At 44.6% G+C, this 17,405-nt stretch overlaps 1 protein-coding gene across 1 annotated transcript in view; it reads right to left on the reverse strand.

The window, feature by feature from the left end:
- The window catches only part of LOC111956389 (partitioning defective 3 homolog), a 253,578-nt gene that overhangs the window by 117,992 nt on the left and 118,181 nt on the right, over nt 1-17,405 (reverse strand).

Below are 17,405 nucleotides of genomic sequence, written 5' to 3' on the forward strand. Positions count from 1 at the left end.
ATATGCATAGTATTATTACTATTGGATATAAAACACTCTGACGTTTCTAAAACTGTTTGAAKGATGTCTGTGAGTATAACAGAACTCATATGGCATGCAAAAACCTGAGAAARAAATCCAAACAGAAAGTGAGAATTCTGAGACTGGTCAATGTTCAACTCATCGCCGATTCAATTCCTTGTAAGATATGGATCTGTTTGCACTTCCTACGCCTTCCACTAGATGTCAACAGTGTGTAGAACGTTGAATGAAGCTTATACTGTGATGTTGAGCCGGATGGGAGCTGTTTCAGTCATTGGTCTGGCAGAGTGCCAGTTCCTGGTCATGCGCTTTCCTCATGATATCGCCTTGCGTTCCATAACTTCTACAGACATGAAGGAATGCTCCGGTTGGAACGTTATTGGATATATATGATAACAACATCCTGAAGATTGATTCTCTACTTAGTTTGACCAGTTTATTCGACCTGTTATATAACTTTTTGAAGTTTTCGTCCGAGTTTGCCTGTATCTGCGCGARCGTTTGWACAWGTGCACTAAACATGCYAGCAAAAGTAGCTACTTAGACATAAGTAATGGACATTATYGAACAAAACAACRATTTATTGTGGAACTAGGATTCCTGGGAGTGCATTCTGATGAAGATGATCAAAGGTAAGGGAATATTTATGATGTMATTTCGTATTTCTGTTGACTCCAACATGGCGGAGAAATGTTGTTTTTATCTGAGCGCCGTCTCAGATTATTGCATGGTGTGCTTTTTACGTAAAGTTTTTAAAAAATCTGACACAGCGGTTGCATTAAGAACAAGTGTATCTTTAATTATATGTAAAACATGTATCTTTCATCAAAGTTTATGATGAGTATTTCTGTTATTTGACGTGGCTCTCTGCAATTTCTCCGGATATTTTGGAGGCATTTCTGAACATGGCGCCAATGTAAACCGAGATTTGTGGATATAAATATGTACATTATCGAACAAAACATAAATGTATTGTGTAACATGATGTCCTHTGAGTGTCATCTGATGAAGATCATCAAAGGTTAGTGATTAATTTTATCTATTTCGGCTTTTTGTGACTACTATCTTTTGCTGGGAAAATGGCTGTGTTTTTCTGTGGCTATGTACTGAGCTAACATAATTGTTTGGTGTGTTTCCCCTGTAAATCCTTTTAAAAATCAGACATGTTGGCTGGTTTCACAACATGTGTAGCTTTAATTTGGTGTCTTTCATGTGTGATTCATGAAAGATTGATTTTTATAGTAATATATTTGAATTTGGCGCGCTACATTTTTTCTGGCTTTTGGCCAAGTGGGACGCTACCGTCCCACATATCCCAGAGAAGTTAACAGGAGTTATGGGTTGTCATTTGGTTTCTGAGCGCGATTAAAGGGTTTGAGACGTGTGGGTTACACGTAAATGATATTGTGTAGACAGAGAAAGGGGAGCGCAGCCTTTCTCCAAAGAAAGAAACTGACAGAGGGTGATATTTATGAAAAGGTAAAGAAAAATACAATATTCACATTCTATTCCCCAAGACAACACGATGTTCCTTGAAGAGGATGTGAATCACATTCACCATCACAGATGCCTCAGGCGAGTCCCACTGCCACATTTCAATAGCAGCTTCTCTAAGGACTTCTGTTTTATTCATTGAATGACAATTCCATTTTCCTAACCTGCGCAGTGGGCCCTGGTCAAAAGAAGTGACTATAACATGAAATAGTGTGGCATTTGGGATGCAGACATTGTCTCTCCCCCCAGGCAAGGCACAGGGACAGGGAGCGAATGTTGAGGGGAAAGTTGCAGACACTGTCTGTTCTCCATCATTAAACTATTGGCTCGGGGCAATAGGGCCCCACAACGCACCCACCCAGCATCTGGCTCAAGATGGTGGTTGGGACTTGCGAGTGATTTGAGTTACTCAAATATGTTGTCTGCAAAAACTAACATAATTTGATCAAACTACAGTAGATATACATTCTGCTGGTTATTGCTGCTGGCTATTGCTGGCTCAAGATGGTGGTTGATACTTGATAGTGATATGAGTGACTCAAATATGACCGTTTGCACTTCAGATACGCATATACAGCATACTCAATAACCCTACAGCAACTAAAAGAGACTTTCAAGACTGTCAAAAGTCACTTAAAAACACAACATGGCACTACCCTCCTCCTGTGCCAACAGGACGTACATTTCCTCCCAACCTAACCAAGTGGTTAGAACACTATATATGCAAGTCAGGGCTGAGGTTTAATGGCTCCTGGGAAGACAAGACAGGCTACAGGCAGGTAGGTAGCGCAGGCCGTGGCTGAGTCCCAAATGGCACTACTCCCTTTATCACAGGACAGGCCGAGTTTTCTTTTTCAGCCGAGTCATTGTTTGTTTCCTCATYTTAGTAATCTACCCCAACGACACTTGGGCCTGTGGGCTCATTCAACTTGAATAGTAAAATCAATCCAAGTCTGTCCCCCCCATCTAGCTCTCAGTGTAAATGAAGTGGCCTGTGTAGCAGAAGGGCAGACTGTACTTAATGAAGTGTGCTCCTGCTGGAAATGGACTGCTGATTGTTTACGGATACACACAGACATGCAGCCACAGAGACACGGAAACACACGCAAGCCTTCAAATACCTACAGGAGTCTTTAATAAATCTAAGAGAGAGAGACTAGCAGGTCCTGTGTCACTGGCTTGGTAACCCCTCTCAGGAAACCCCTCTTAAAGCTGGAATCCTTAGTCGCTACATTCATTTTTTGACTTAAAAATGAATTATATATGCCCATTCAGGAATATAACTTATAAATGCCTCACGGGCTTAGGTCAACTGTCATACTTCATCAGAACCCAAAATAATAGCCCAAATGTTTTTACAACATTTGTAAATAATAATAATAATAATAATGTAAACAAAGACTGTATAGCCTGGTTTAAACTATCATGGATGGTCAGTCCTTGTATCCATAGCTATGTCTATGAATTTGAGAGTGATTGCATTTCTCCAGGCCCATCCCTCAGCTTTTTACCACAACACAGGACGGGTAATCTAGCTTTAAGGCTAGATTTGGTTCCATTTCTGGGGAAGTGAGACAGTATGTATACAGAGAGCCCCAGGTGTTCTTAGGATCATTAAGGAGCACTATATCCAATTACAACTACTAGTGAATTAAATTAAGTCTCACAGTCAAGCAGACTGCCAATACCGCACACATCATTGCCACTGCTACTATCTTAAACAGGCCTCATTTTTCCTGCTAGACTGGCAATTATGAAGGCAACATACCAAGCTGTTGACTACTAGCTAGCTAGGCACATACAGCGCATTCGGAAAGTATTCAGACCCCTTGACTTTTTCCACATTTTGTTACGTTACAGCCTTATTCTGAAATGGATTATATGAATTGTTTTCCTCAATCTACACACAATACCCCATAATGACAAACATAAAAAACAAAAAAACATGAAAAAATACCTAATTTACATTATTCAGAGCATTTGCTATGATACTCAAAATTGAGCTCAGGTACATCATGTTTCCATTGATTAACCTTGACATGTTCCTACAACTTGAAGTGCACCTGTGGTAAATTCAATTTATTGGACATGATTTGGAAAGTCACACACCTGTCTATATAAGGTCCCACAGTTGATAGCGCATGTCAGAGCAAAAACCAAGTCATGATGTCGAAGGAATTGTCCGTAGAGCTCAATTTTGAGTCTCATAGCAAATGCTCTGAATACTTGTATATAAGGTATTTGTTTTTTAATTTTTTATAAATTTGCAAAGATGTAAAAAAAACAAAAAACTATAGTGTATAGATGGATAAAATTAGTTTTTCCACATCAATATTACAAGGCTGTAACGTAACAAAATGTGGGAAAAGTCAAGGGGTCTGAATACTTTCGATTGCACTGTACACACTTTCCTGTCGACTGGCTGAAAACACAAAAAAACACTGACAGGATGACGTTGACAGGATACGGGGTGTCCTTAGCCCAGTCTGAGACAGACAGTGTAAAGCAAAGGAAACTCTGACTGCCTGGTGTACTGTCTGTATATAAACAGGCAATGAGAGTGGAGGGCCAGCCCAAAGAAAAACACCCAGCTAAGCCGTTTTCAGAGCAGCCAGCAGAGCAATAACAATACGGAGGCGCAAAATGAGATTTCCAGTCTCTACTCTCAAAAGCTCCATCTGCGATCCACTTAATTCCCGAGCAGCCATTTCCGATATCCAGACAATCACTGACAGAGCAGCGAAGGGGCGGAGCACATATCAACATGACACACATACTATTCATCTGCATAGCAATGACTTCTGCAGTAAACAAAACCAGACTAATCACAGAATATGGAGATACGGCACGTTTGGGAAATGTTCAGATACTGTTCCCTTGTCCCAGAAAGAGTGAGAAAAGACGGATATTTTAAATGCTGTTTTAATGAGTGTAGCTGAGAGGGGATATATGTCAACGACCTGCAGCGAGTGTTCCTTGCTGAGGTCAAGCTCTCGTTTATACATAAACGTAGCTTAGTGGTTTCCTCCTCTAACCTAGTCGGACTACCACTTCAGAGTCCCGGTATAGTATATACTCCTTCCCCGAGACCGGCTTAGGATTCCTGTAAAAATAAGCTGAGTTGACATAGGCGCTGGTCCAACAAATACCGGCAGTTGTGATGTTTGGTGTTTAAACACAATCAACATGATCAGTAGAACTAGTCAGCCAGGGGGGGGGGGGGGCTGGGTGGTGGCAGTTCTGACACAGGACGTAAGGGAAGCATATGAGACGTGGCACCGCATCAGCTGGACGACACACAGACACACAGACGCACACATACATGGCAGTGGAGTGCGGTGCCAATGAGAGTTCGAGCAGAGCGAAGGTGGGATCCTTCATATGAGCTTCTAGATCATATCAAAGTCGGGTAGGAACACACACCTCATATACGCAGTACCAAATAAATACCATAATCATATGCTTAGATGTTTTGTCTGTATTTTTTCTAGACCTGACTGACTATGTAATATTGCCATTGTTTCGACCAGTTTAGGGTGTGAATTCCAAGAAGTGATATATGGTCTCCCCATTGAGCGGCAGTGGTTACGACCCAAATGGTACCCTAGTCCGTAGGGCTCTGGTCAAAAATGGTGCACTACAATGGGAATAGGGTGCCATTGGGACGCATAGTGTGTGTCTACTGTGGCTCGCTGGGGGGGGGGGGGGGGGGGGGGTAATGAAGCTGTTGTGAGACTGTTTGCATGGAGGGAGCTATTCTCACTCCACTGAGCACATCAAAACCCTAAACAGGAATTAACAGGCGTGTATGACTAGCCAGGTGAGGACGAATCAGAGAACAAAGGATGCATAGTTTCACACATTGGAGAGGAGGAATTCATATTGTATGCAGAGAATCACCACACACACACACACACACACACACACACACACACACACACACACACACACACACACACACACACACACACACACACACACACACACACACAGGAAATTCCCCCTGCATGTTGAAGAAATTCCTCTACAGATAAGCTATGGAGCAACGAAGGTCACATCAGCGTTAGACTTGGTTAACATGAAGCATTTACTAAAGGCAGATTGAAGTGATGTTTCAGAGTAACTGCATTGTGATGCAGGCAGGAACACTTGTCAGGTTAACTGAGCATTCCTTGTGTGAATAAGAGACCAAATAACCGTAAAAACGGAAAGCTGAGAGAGAGGGGGAGAGGAGATGGGGAGATTCTGTGAGAGCGAGAGAACGAAAGAGAGCAAGAAAGAAGGCGCGAAAAAGAGAGATAATTGTCACAAGACGCCCATTACCCACACAACTAGTCTTGTGGCTGAGGGAGAAACAAGTCATGCTGTATTGATGGCTGCCTTTGGGCTTGCAGGGAAGAAACATGTTGGTCTTTAGACTAGTGGGAGATCAGAGAAAGTACAGCTTTGTCGCTCAGAGAGAAGACTAGTGGCTCCACACTTCTCCTAGGTTCTTCTCATTCCGTGCTTTAGATAGCACTGCTTTGTTTGTGAAGCACGTCAAGGAATTTCACCTTTGTGGCTCCTCACTTTTCAACAGTCAGTCTGTTCTGTTTCACTGTAGCATCAAACACCAAGCCAGAGAAAACACAGTGAGGGAAGGAGAGAGGCCAAGGAGTCACCAGTAGTTGAGACAAAGGACTTTGTGAAACATGCACTAGTCTGATTGCTCAGATTATACATTGAGATAAACCTTCCGTCAAGAGCCAATCCAACAACTCTAACAGAGCGTTTTATAACCAGCATTAGTTTTGTCTACACTTGCTTCCTGTACATGTCTATGGCTGGTGATGATGCACACAGCTGTGCTTAAGGAGATATAGGTCAGGAGAGTTCAGCAAGTCTGCGTCCCAAATGGCACCTTATTCCATACATTGTCACTACTTAGAACACGGATTATAAAGACAGAACCAGCCACGTCGTGGACACCGACGTCTTGCTCCCGGACAAATTAACACCTTCTTCACCCACTGAGGATAACACAGTGCCACCGACACAGGCTGCTCCCGAGGACTGTGAGCTCTCGTTCTCCGTGGTCGACGTGAGTAAGACATATAAGTGTGTTAACCCTCACAAGACTGCCGGGCCAGACGGCATCCCTAGCCGCGTCCTCAGAGCGTGTGCAGACCAGCTGGCTGGAGTGTTTACAGACATATTCAATCTCTCCCTATCCCAGTTTGCTGACGCCACTTACTTAAAGATGTCCACCATTGTTCCTGTACCCAAGAAAGCAACTAAATGACTATCGCCCTGTAACATTCACTTCTGTCATCATGAAGTGCTTTGAGAGGCTAGTTAAGGATAATATCATCTCCACCTTACCTGTCACCCTAGACCCACAGCAATTTGCATACCGCTCCAAAAGATCCACGGATGATGCAATCGCCATCGCAATGCACACTGCCCTATCCCATCTGGACAAGAGGAATACCTATGAAAGAATGCTGTTCATTGACTATAGCTCAGCCTTCAACACCATAATACCCTCCAAGCTCATCATTAAGCTCAAGGAACTGGGTATGAACCCCGCCCTGTGCAACTAGGTCCTGGACRCCCCCAGGTGGTGAAGGTAGGAAACAACATCTCCACTACGCTGATCCTCAACACAGGGGACCCACAAGGATGCGTGCTTAGCCCCCTCCTGTACTCACTGTTTACCCATGACTGTGTGGCCACACACGCCTCCAACTCAATCATCAACTTTGCAGACGACACAACAGTTGTAGGCCTGATTACCAACAATGACGAGGGAGGAGGTGAGGGCCCTGGCGGAGTGATGCCAGGAATATAACCTCTCCCTCAACATCAACAAAGCGAAGGAGCCGATTGTGGACTTCAGGAGACAACAGAGGGAGCACGCCACCCATCCACATCAACAAGGCTGCAGTGGAGAAGGAAAAAAGCTTAAATTCCTCGGCGTACACATCACTGACAATCTGAATTGGTCTAACATACACATAGTGCGGTGAAGAAGGTGCAACAGCGCCTCCTCAACCTCAGGAGATAGAAGAAATCCGGATTTGCCACGAAGACCCTCACTAACTTTTACAGATGCACCATTGAGAGCATTATGTTGGGCTGTATCAACCGCCTGGTAAGGGGTCTCCAAAGGGTGACACAGTGTGCTCCTGTTGATGCGTTGGGCTAACCATCTGCCCTTCAGGACATTTATAGCACCCGGTGTCACAGGAAGGCCAAGGAGATCATCAAGCACCTCGCTATCACCCAGAAGGCGAGGTCAGTCGAGGTGCATCAAAGCTGGGACCGAGAGACTGAAAAACAGCTTCTATCTCAAGCCCTTTAGACTGTTAAATAGCAGTCACTAGCCGGCCTCCACCCAGTACCCTGCTTTGAACTTAGTCACTGTCACTAGCCGGCTACCACCCGGTTACTCATCCCTGCACCTTAGAGGCTGCTGCCCTATGTACATAGACATGGAACACTTGTCACTTTAATAATGGAACACCGGTTACTTCAATAATGTTTACATACTGTTTTACCCATTTCATATGTACTGTATATACTGTATTCTAGTCAATGCCATCCTATTCAACTCTTGCTGTATATATACTACTCTATCCTAGATATACTACATATTCTATCCACATACTGTCCATAATGTCTATACATGCCATCACACACCCACAAAACATACTGAACAAAAAGATAATCCTTTCACTTGACAGGTGTGGCATATCAAGAACCTGATTAAACTAGAGGTCACGGTCGATTAATTAGGGCAGATTTCACGTTTTCATAACAAATCGGTAATYGGCATTTTTGGACGCCGATTATGGCCGAATACATTGCAATCCATGAGGAGACTGCGTGGCAGGCTGACCAACTGTTATGCGAGTGCAGCAAGGAGCCAAGGTAAGTTGCTAGCTAACATTAAACTTATCTTATAAAAAACAATCTTCACATAATCACTAGTTACCTAGACATGGTTGATGATATTACTAGTTTATCTAGCGTGTCCTGCGTTGCATATAATCAATGCGGTGCCTGTTAATTTATCATCGAATCACAGCCTACTTTGCCAAACGGGTGATGATTTAACATAAGTGCATTCTCAAAAAAAGCACAACCGTTGCACCAATGAACCTAACCATAAACATCAATACCTTTCTTAAAATCAATACACAAGTACATTTTTTAAAACCTGCATATTTAGTTAAAAGAAATTAATGTTAGCAGRCAATATTAACTAGGGAAATTGTGTCGCTTCTCTTGCGTGCAGTGCAAGCAGAGTCAGGGTATATGCAGCAGTTTGGGCCGCCTGGCTCGTTGCGAACTGTGTGAAGACCATTTCTTCCTAACAAAGACAGTAATTAATTTGCTAGAATTTTACATAATTATGGCATGACATTGAAGGTTGTGCAACGTAACAGCAATATTTAGACTTAGGGTTGCCACCCGTTCGACAAAATACGGAACAGTTCCGTATTTCACGTTTTGTTTTCAAAATGATAGGTCATTAAATATGATCAAATCCGGAAACTAAGGCTCGTAATTTCTGTGTGTTTATTATAATTAAGTCTATGATTTGATAGAGCAGTCTGACTGAGCGGTGGTAGGCAGCAGCAGGCTCGTAATCATTCATTCAAACAGCACTTTCCTCCGTTTGCCAGCAGCTCTTCGCAATGCTTTAAGCACAGCTCTGTTTATGACTTCAAGCCTATCAACTCCCGAAATTAGGCTAGCAATACTATAGTGCCTATAAGAACATCCTATCAAAGGTTTATGAAATACAAATGGTATAGAGAGAAATAGTCCTATAATTCCTATAATAACTACAACCTAGAAATTCTTAACTGGGAATATTGAAGACTCATGTCTTCAACGTGTTCTCATGTTCTGAGCAAGGAGCTTTTTTACATGGCACATATTGCACTTCTACTTTCTTCTCCAACACTGTGTTTTTGCATTATTTAAACCAAATTGAACATGCTTCATTATTTATCTGAGACTAAATTGATTTTATTTATATATACATATATATGTATTAAGTTCAGTATTGTTGTACAGTCGTGGCCAAAAGTTGAGAATGACACAAATATTAATTTTCACAAAGTCTGCTGCCTCAGTTTGTATGATGGCAATTTGCATATACTCTAGAATGTTATTAAGAGTGATCAGATGATTTGCAATTAATTGCAAAGTCCCTCTTTGCCATGCAAATGAACTGAATCCCCCAAAAACATTTCCACTGCATTTCAGCCCTGCCACAAAAGGACCCAGCTGCATCTGTCATGGATTTCTCTGTTAACACAGGTGTGAGTGTTGACGAGGACAAGGCTGAAGAACTCTGTCATGCTGATTGAGTTCGAATAACAGACTGGAAGCTTCAAAAGGAGGGTGGTGCTTGAATCATTGTTCTTCCTCTGGCAACCATGGGTACCTGCAAGGAAACGTACCGTCATCATTGCTTTGTACAAAAAGGCTTCACAGGCAAGGATATGCTGCCAGTAAGATTGCATCTAAATCAACCATTTATCGGAATCATAGAACTTCAAGGAGAGCGGTTCAATTGTTGTGGGGAAGGCTTCAGGGCGTCCAAGAAAGTCCAGCAAGCGCCAGGACAGTCTCCTAAAGTTGATTCAGCTGCGGGATTGGGGACCACCAGTACAGAGCTTGCTCAGGAATGGCAGCAGGCAGGTGTGAGTGCATCTGCACGCACAGTGAGGCAAAGACATTTGGAGGATGGCCTGGTGTCAAGAAGGGCAGCAAAGAAGCCACTTCTTTCCAGGAAAAACATCAGGGAACTTTTGGCCACGACTGTAATTGTCATTATTACAAATATATACATTGCTCAAAAATAAAGGAACACTAAAATAACATCCTAGATCTGAATGAATGAAATATCTTATTAAATACTTTTTTCTTTACATAGTTGAATGTGCTGACAACAGAATCACACAAAAATTATCAATGGAAATCAAATTTATCAACCCATGGAGGTCTGGATTTGGAGTCACACTCAAAATTAGTGGAAACCACACTACAGGCTGATCCAACTTTGATGTAATGTCCTTAAAACAAGTCAAAATGAGGCTCAGTAGTGTGTGTGGCCTCCACGTGCCTGTAAGACCTCCCTACAACGCCTGGGCATGATCCTGATGAGGTGGCGGATGGTCTCCTGAGGGATCTCCTCCAGACCTGGACATAAGCATCCGAACTCCTGGACAGTCTGTGGTGCAACGTGGCGTTGGTGGATGGAGCGAGACATGATGTCCAGATGTGCCAATTGGTTCAGGTGGGGGAACGGGCGGGCCAGTCCATAGCATCAATGCCTTCCTCTTGCAGGAACTGCTGACACACTCCAGCCACATGAGTCTGAGCATTGTCTTGTATTAGGAGGAACCAGGCAACCGCACCAGCATATGGTCTCACAAGGGGTCTGAGGATCTCATCTCGATCTAATGGCAGTCAGGCTACCTCTGGCGAGCACATGGAGGGCTGTGCGACCCCCAAAGAAATGCCACCCCACTGACTGACCCACCGCCAAACCGGTCATGCTGGAGGATGTTGCAGGCAGCAGAACGTTCTCACGGCGTCTCCAGACTCTGTCACGTCTGTCACATGTCTCAGTGTGAACCTGCTTTCATCTGTGAAGAGAGGGCGCCAGTGGCGAATTGCCAATCTTGGTGTTCTCTGCAAATGCCAAACGTCCTGCACGGTGTTGGGCTGTAAGCACAACCCCCACCTGTGGACGTCGGGCACTCATACCACCCTCATGGAGTCTGTTTCTGACCATTTGAGCAGACACATGCACATTTTGGCCTGCTGGAGGTCATTTTGCAGGGCTCTGGCAGTGCTCCTCCTGCTCCTCCTTGCACAAGGGCGGAGGTAGCGGTCCTGCTGCTGGGTTGTTGCCTCCTACGGCTCCTCCGTCTCTGATGTACTGGCCTGTCTCCTGGTAGCGTCCCTGCTCTGGACCTACGCTGACAGACACAGCAAACCTTCTTGCAGCTCGCATTGATGTGCCATCCTGGATGAGCTGCACTACTGAGCACTTGTGTGGGTTGTAGACTCCGTTCTCTGCTACCACTAGAGTGAAAGCACGCCAGCATTCAAAAGTGACCAAAACATCAGGGGAAGCATAGAATGAGAAGTGGTCTGTGGTCACCACCTGCAGAACCACTCCTTTATTGGGGGTGTCTTGCTAATTGCCTATAATTTCACTGTTGTCTATCCATTTGCACAACAGCATGTGAAATTATTGTCAATCAGTGTTGCTTTCTAAGTGGACAGTTTGATTTCACGAGGTGTGATTGACTTGGAGTTACATTGTGTTGTTTAAGTGTTCCCTTTATTTTTTGAGCAGTGTTATTATATAAACATCCCTTTTTCAGGACCTGTCTTTTCAAAGATAATTCGTAATTATTCCCAATTATTGCACAGGTCTTCATTGTAAAGAGTTTAAACACTTGTTCCCATGCTTGTTCAATGAACCATAAACAATTATGAACACGCACCTGTGGAACGTTCGTTAATAAGACACTAACAGTTACAGACGGTAGGCAATTAAGGTCACGGTTGTGAAAACTTAGGACACTAAAGAGGCTTTTCTACTGACCAAAGAAAAAAGCCCAGGGTCCCTGCTCATCTGCGTGAACGTGCCTTAGGCATGCTGCAAGGTGGCATGAGGACTGCAGATGTGGCAGGGCAATAAATTGCAATGTCCTACTGTGAGACGCTAAGACAGCGCTACAGGGAGACAGGACGGACAGCAGACACAGGTAAAACCGGCAAGGATCTGTACTCCTGCTAATGTCTATGCGACAATAATTTGATTTGGGAATAGGGTGCCATTTTGGACACAGCCCATCATTTGGCTTGTCGTTTGGGACAACACACACACATATCACTGGGCTAGTCTCGTCTGTGCAGAGTCACAGTCTGACAAAAGACTGTTGCTGTCCCAGTCGACCTGGCCTTGCTGCTGTTCATTTTCAACTGTTCTGCCTGCGGCTATGGAACCTGACTGTCCACCGGATGTGCTACCTGTCCCGACCTGCTGTTTTCAACTCTCTAGAGACCGCAGGAGCGGTAGAGATACTCTTAATGATCGGCTATGAAAAGCCAACTGACATTTACTGAGGTGCTGACTTGCTACACCCTCGATAATTTCTTGATTAATATTATTTGACCATGCTGGTCATTTATGAACATTTGAACATCTTGGCCATGTTCTGTTATAATCTCCACCCTGCACAGCCAGAAGAGGACTGGCCACCCCTCATAGCCTGGTTCCTCTCTAGGTTTCTTCCTAGGTTTTGGCCTTTCTAGGGAGTTTTTCCTAGCCACCGTGCTTCTACACCKGCATTGCTTGCTGTTTGGGGTTTTAGGCTGGGTTTCTGTACAGCACTTCGAGATATTAGCTGATGTACGAAGGGCTATATAAAATACATTTGATTTGATTTGAAAAGGCCAAAAGACTGGTAATGCTCTCATAAGAATGGAAATCTGAAGGATAGAATGGCAAGCAGAGTTTTTCCTATCTGTGTGACACATTCAGGGGTGGTATCATGCCAGGGCACTGCATCGTCTCAAAGCAGGTAGGATTTCTAATGATATGGATGGCATGCTGTTCCAGTCCTGGTGCTACCTTTGATAGCACTACACTCATGTTTAAACCACAAAACGATAATGGACATATTCTCTCACTCCCCCTGTTCACATTTAACGCTGTCCTTTTCCCTCATTCAGATATTGCTAATGACAAATCTGAAGAACGGTTGTTGGAAATCTTGCAGACTTTTACAGAGTATCAATTTCTAACGAGGTTGTATAAGCAAGGGTACATTTTCCTTGTAATTAGCGGATTGTGGGGTTGAATTATGCAACAATATGTACAATGCCTCTGGGAGAGAAGCATTCCCAGGTGCTTTTCCTTGCTAGAGAGGCACCCTGAGCCTCTCAACTCCCATCTCTCTCAGCGGGATGTCAGCGCCAGCAGGCAGCTCTCTGTCACATTAAAACAAAAGAGAACAAAGATCACAGAGAGAGAAAAGAAGAAAGGAGAGAGATACAGATGAGACAGAACATGAGAGTGATGCTAGTACGGTCGGTGTAGCCATGGCGAGAAGAGAGAGACAAGAGAGGTGGGTAGGAAAGGAGAGGTCCTATTTGAGAAAAAAGGGGTTAAGATGCAGCACGGAGGAAACACAAAGAGAGCGAGAGGAGAGAGACAGCGAGATGGAGAGACAGCGAGATGGAGAGAGACAGYGAGAGGAGAGAGACAGCGAGATGGTGTGAGTGAGTGAGCGAGAGAGAGGGAAAATGAATAAGAGAGCAAGGGTTACACAGTGAGTGAGAGTAACCAGGTTAACCATACAGTACCTGTCCCCAATCCTGAGGCCACAGCAGCACCTACTGGTGAGGCTCATGGAGAGGAGCGCTCTAGTACTCTCTATGGAGAGGAGCGCTCTAGTCATCTCTATGGGCTTATGGAGCGGTGGTCCCCAGTGGCCAAAACAAGAGGTGGACCACTCGCACTCAGCTGTCTTATTAAGCCTCATACAAACATACCTCCACCACTAGCAACAAGAAATCTAGAAGCACATCCTCCAGAAGCAGATCCACCAGACATGATTTATGGCTCTACTGCTTGGGTTTACATGATTTATCATACTAAACCAGGAGACTGTAGGCTCCGTTCGGCTCCACCGCCACCTGAGGGACTTCCTCATCTTTGTTGTAGTGCGCAGGAAATCAGGGAGCGCTGGAGGAACCCTAGCTAGCGGCTCCTAACCGTATCCACAGGCTTCTTCTCCCCTGTGGTTTAGTAATGCACAGATCCAAGTCTAACCATGACAAAGAACATGGATACACACAAAGGACATACCGGACAGAAAATATCTTAGGAGGAGGGAAAGCAAAAAACGATGATTCAAGGTAAAAATCCATGGACTGGATGGTGGTATCTTTTCTCCTGACATGGATACAAGTGTAATGTGAATTCAGGAGCTGTGTTGTGAGGCGTATGCAGCCCTAGGACAACCAAGCACATCCAAGCCAACCTCAGGCAATACTGCTAGAAGTGAGAATTGAGGCCAGGCTAAGGCTCATTCGTTCATTCATTTAGAACGCATTCCAATTACGGTGCCCAACAGGATAGAGGAGAGAAAATGAGAAGAGAGATTCTCTCCCCTAAAAAAGCCAATTAAGCACAGCAGTATATGTCCCTGGCCCCTGCTCGCTAGTTCCAGCTCGTGTGTGTATGTGTGTGTGTGTGTGTGTGTATGTGCGCGCGCTGGAGTAGATAGCTAAAGCTCATAGAGTAATGAGGGGAAGGTTGTCTTGCCAGGCATATCCTCTCATCTGCAGGTAGAGGGCTGGGAGGGAGCCCGAGGCATGCTTCAGGGTGGCTCCACTCCACACAGTACAAACCTGTGATGCTGTGATAAAGCCTGTGTGTCAAATAGGGGGAGGGCTTATACAGTATTTGTCCTGTTTCACATATGTACAAGTGTGTAACTTGTACAGTGTATGGGGAAATGGAAATGTGTTTTTTGCATATCCCACTCCCCTGAGACACCCTCGGAGAGTGGGGTCACGGCATGGGATCAGCCATTGTTAGTGCTTAGCGATTAGTGCTTTTTGAGGTTGGTTTGGTTTCGGTTCGATTATTAAAAAAAGAATTACGGTTTTTGATTTCTGTTATTTTTTTACATGAAATGCATTATGTGGGTTGAATGCTGTAACACAGAATAAAACAATGAATTAAAGTAATGGTAGTGACGGCCCATTACTGCTTATCACTTTTTAACCATCATATTTTCACATTACTTTAATAAAATATTTATTTTGATGACTATCATTTCATTCCAAGTCATCATCTCTCATCTCTACGGAGCTCTCATCTCTACGGAGCTGCTGCCTCGCATCTCTACGGAGCTGCTGCCTCGCATCTCTACGGAGCTGCTGCCTCGCATCTCTACGGAGCTGCTGCTCGCATCTCTAGGAGGCTGCTGGCTCGCATCTCTACGGAGCTGCTGCCTCGCATCTCTACGGAGCTGCTGCCTCGCATCTCTTCGGGGCTCTCATCTCTTCGGGGCTCTCATCTCTTCGGGGCTCTCATCTCTTCGGGGCTCTCATCTCTTCGGGGCTCTCATCTCTTCGGGGCTCTCATCTCTACGGGGCTCACATCTCTACGGAGCTCACATCTCTACGGAGCTCACATCTCTACGGAGCTGCTGCCTCTGCTGTCTGACAGGTAGAAATACCGCGAAGCAACTGCTTTCTATCCCTCTCGATCACACGTTCTCTCAATTCAAATGTTCTTTGTCGCATGTGCCGAATACAACAGGTGTAGACCTTACAGTGACATGCCCTTAAACAACAACGCAGTTTTAAGAAAAATAATTTCAGTAAAAAATAAAAGTAACAAATAATTAAAAGAACAGCAGTAAAATAACAGTAACGAGGTTATATACAGGGGGTACTGGTACAGAGTCAATGTGCGGGGGGGCACCAGTTAGTCGAGGTAATATGTACATGTAGGTAGAGGTAGAGTAAATATGCATGGATAATAAACAGAGTAGCAGCAGCGTAAAAGGGGGGACAATGCAAATAGTCTGGGTAGGCATTTGATTAGCTGTTCAGGAGTCTTATGGCTTGCAGGTAGAAGCAGTTTAGAAGCCTCTTGGACCTAGACTTGGCGCTCCTGTACCGCTTGTTGTGCAGTACCAGAGAGAACCGTCTATGACTAGGGTGGCTGGAGACAATTTTTAGGGCCTTCCTCTGACACCGCCTGGTATAGAGGTCCTGGATGGCAGGAAGCTTGGCCCCAGTGATGTACTGGGCCGTACACACTACCGTCTGTAGTGCCTTGCGTTCGGAGTCTGAGCAGTTGCCATCCCAGGCAGTGATGCAACCAGTCAGGATGCTCTCGATGGTGCAGCTGTAGAACTTTTTGAGGATCTGAGGACCCATGCCAAATCTTTTCAGCCTCCTGAGGGGGAATAGGCTTTGTCGTGCCCTCTTCACGACTGTCTTTGTGTGTTTGGACCATTATAGTTTGTGGGTGATGAGAACACCAAGGAACTTGAAGCTCTGTGCTCCACACAGACCGGACAAGTAAGTAGGCACGCAATGGATTAAGGTCATTGTAGTTAATTATCACGTTTTCTGAACTAAACTATGTAGAATATTAGCCTGTTGGAAACTACAACTCTGTACTACATCGCACAGTTCAGGCTTAACCTGATTAATCTCTATTGYATTGAGCTCACAGAAAAAAACCTGACTGAAATGGAATTCAAATTATTGAACAGACGTTGGTCAATTAAAACAAAAAATAACAGACATTTCGGTTAATCGCTCGACCCGGGAGCAATTAGGGTTAAGTGCCTTGCTCAAGGGCAGATCAGCTCTTTGATTAGAACTAGCAACCTTCCGGTTACTGGCCCAACGCTTTAACCACTAGGCTACCTGCCGCCCCTCTATGTGTGTGTGTGTGTGTGTGTTGGTTAGTGTAAGGATTGATGCAGGCTGGCTGGTTCAGCTGCAGGATGCTAGTCTGAATTAGTGCAGTTGCGGTGACGGTATTACCGCCACACCGGCAGTCATGGCCGCAGTAAAATTCCACGTGAATCGTTGAGTCACGGTAATCTCCTCTTATGCACTCTGGACATGCTTAGGTAGTACCCAACTTGCTAACTACCATCATGTCCTCATGACCTGGTACTCAGGGCTCTATTGTTCCTCCATCAGGTCCTAATGGCCTGGTACTTGGGGCTCTATTGTCCCTCCATCAGGTCCTAATGGCCTGGTAGTCAGGGCTCTATTGTTCCTCCATCAGGTCCTAATGGCCTGGTACTTGGGGCTCTATTGTCCCTCCATCA

This window comes from Salvelinus sp. IW2-2015, linkage group LG32 (assembly GCF_002910315.2).
Source record: "Salvelinus sp. IW2-2015 linkage group LG32, ASM291031v2, whole genome shotgun sequence".
Classification (NCBI taxonomy): Eukaryota; Metazoa; Chordata; class Actinopteri; order Salmoniformes; family Salmonidae; genus Salvelinus; species Salvelinus sp. IW2-2015.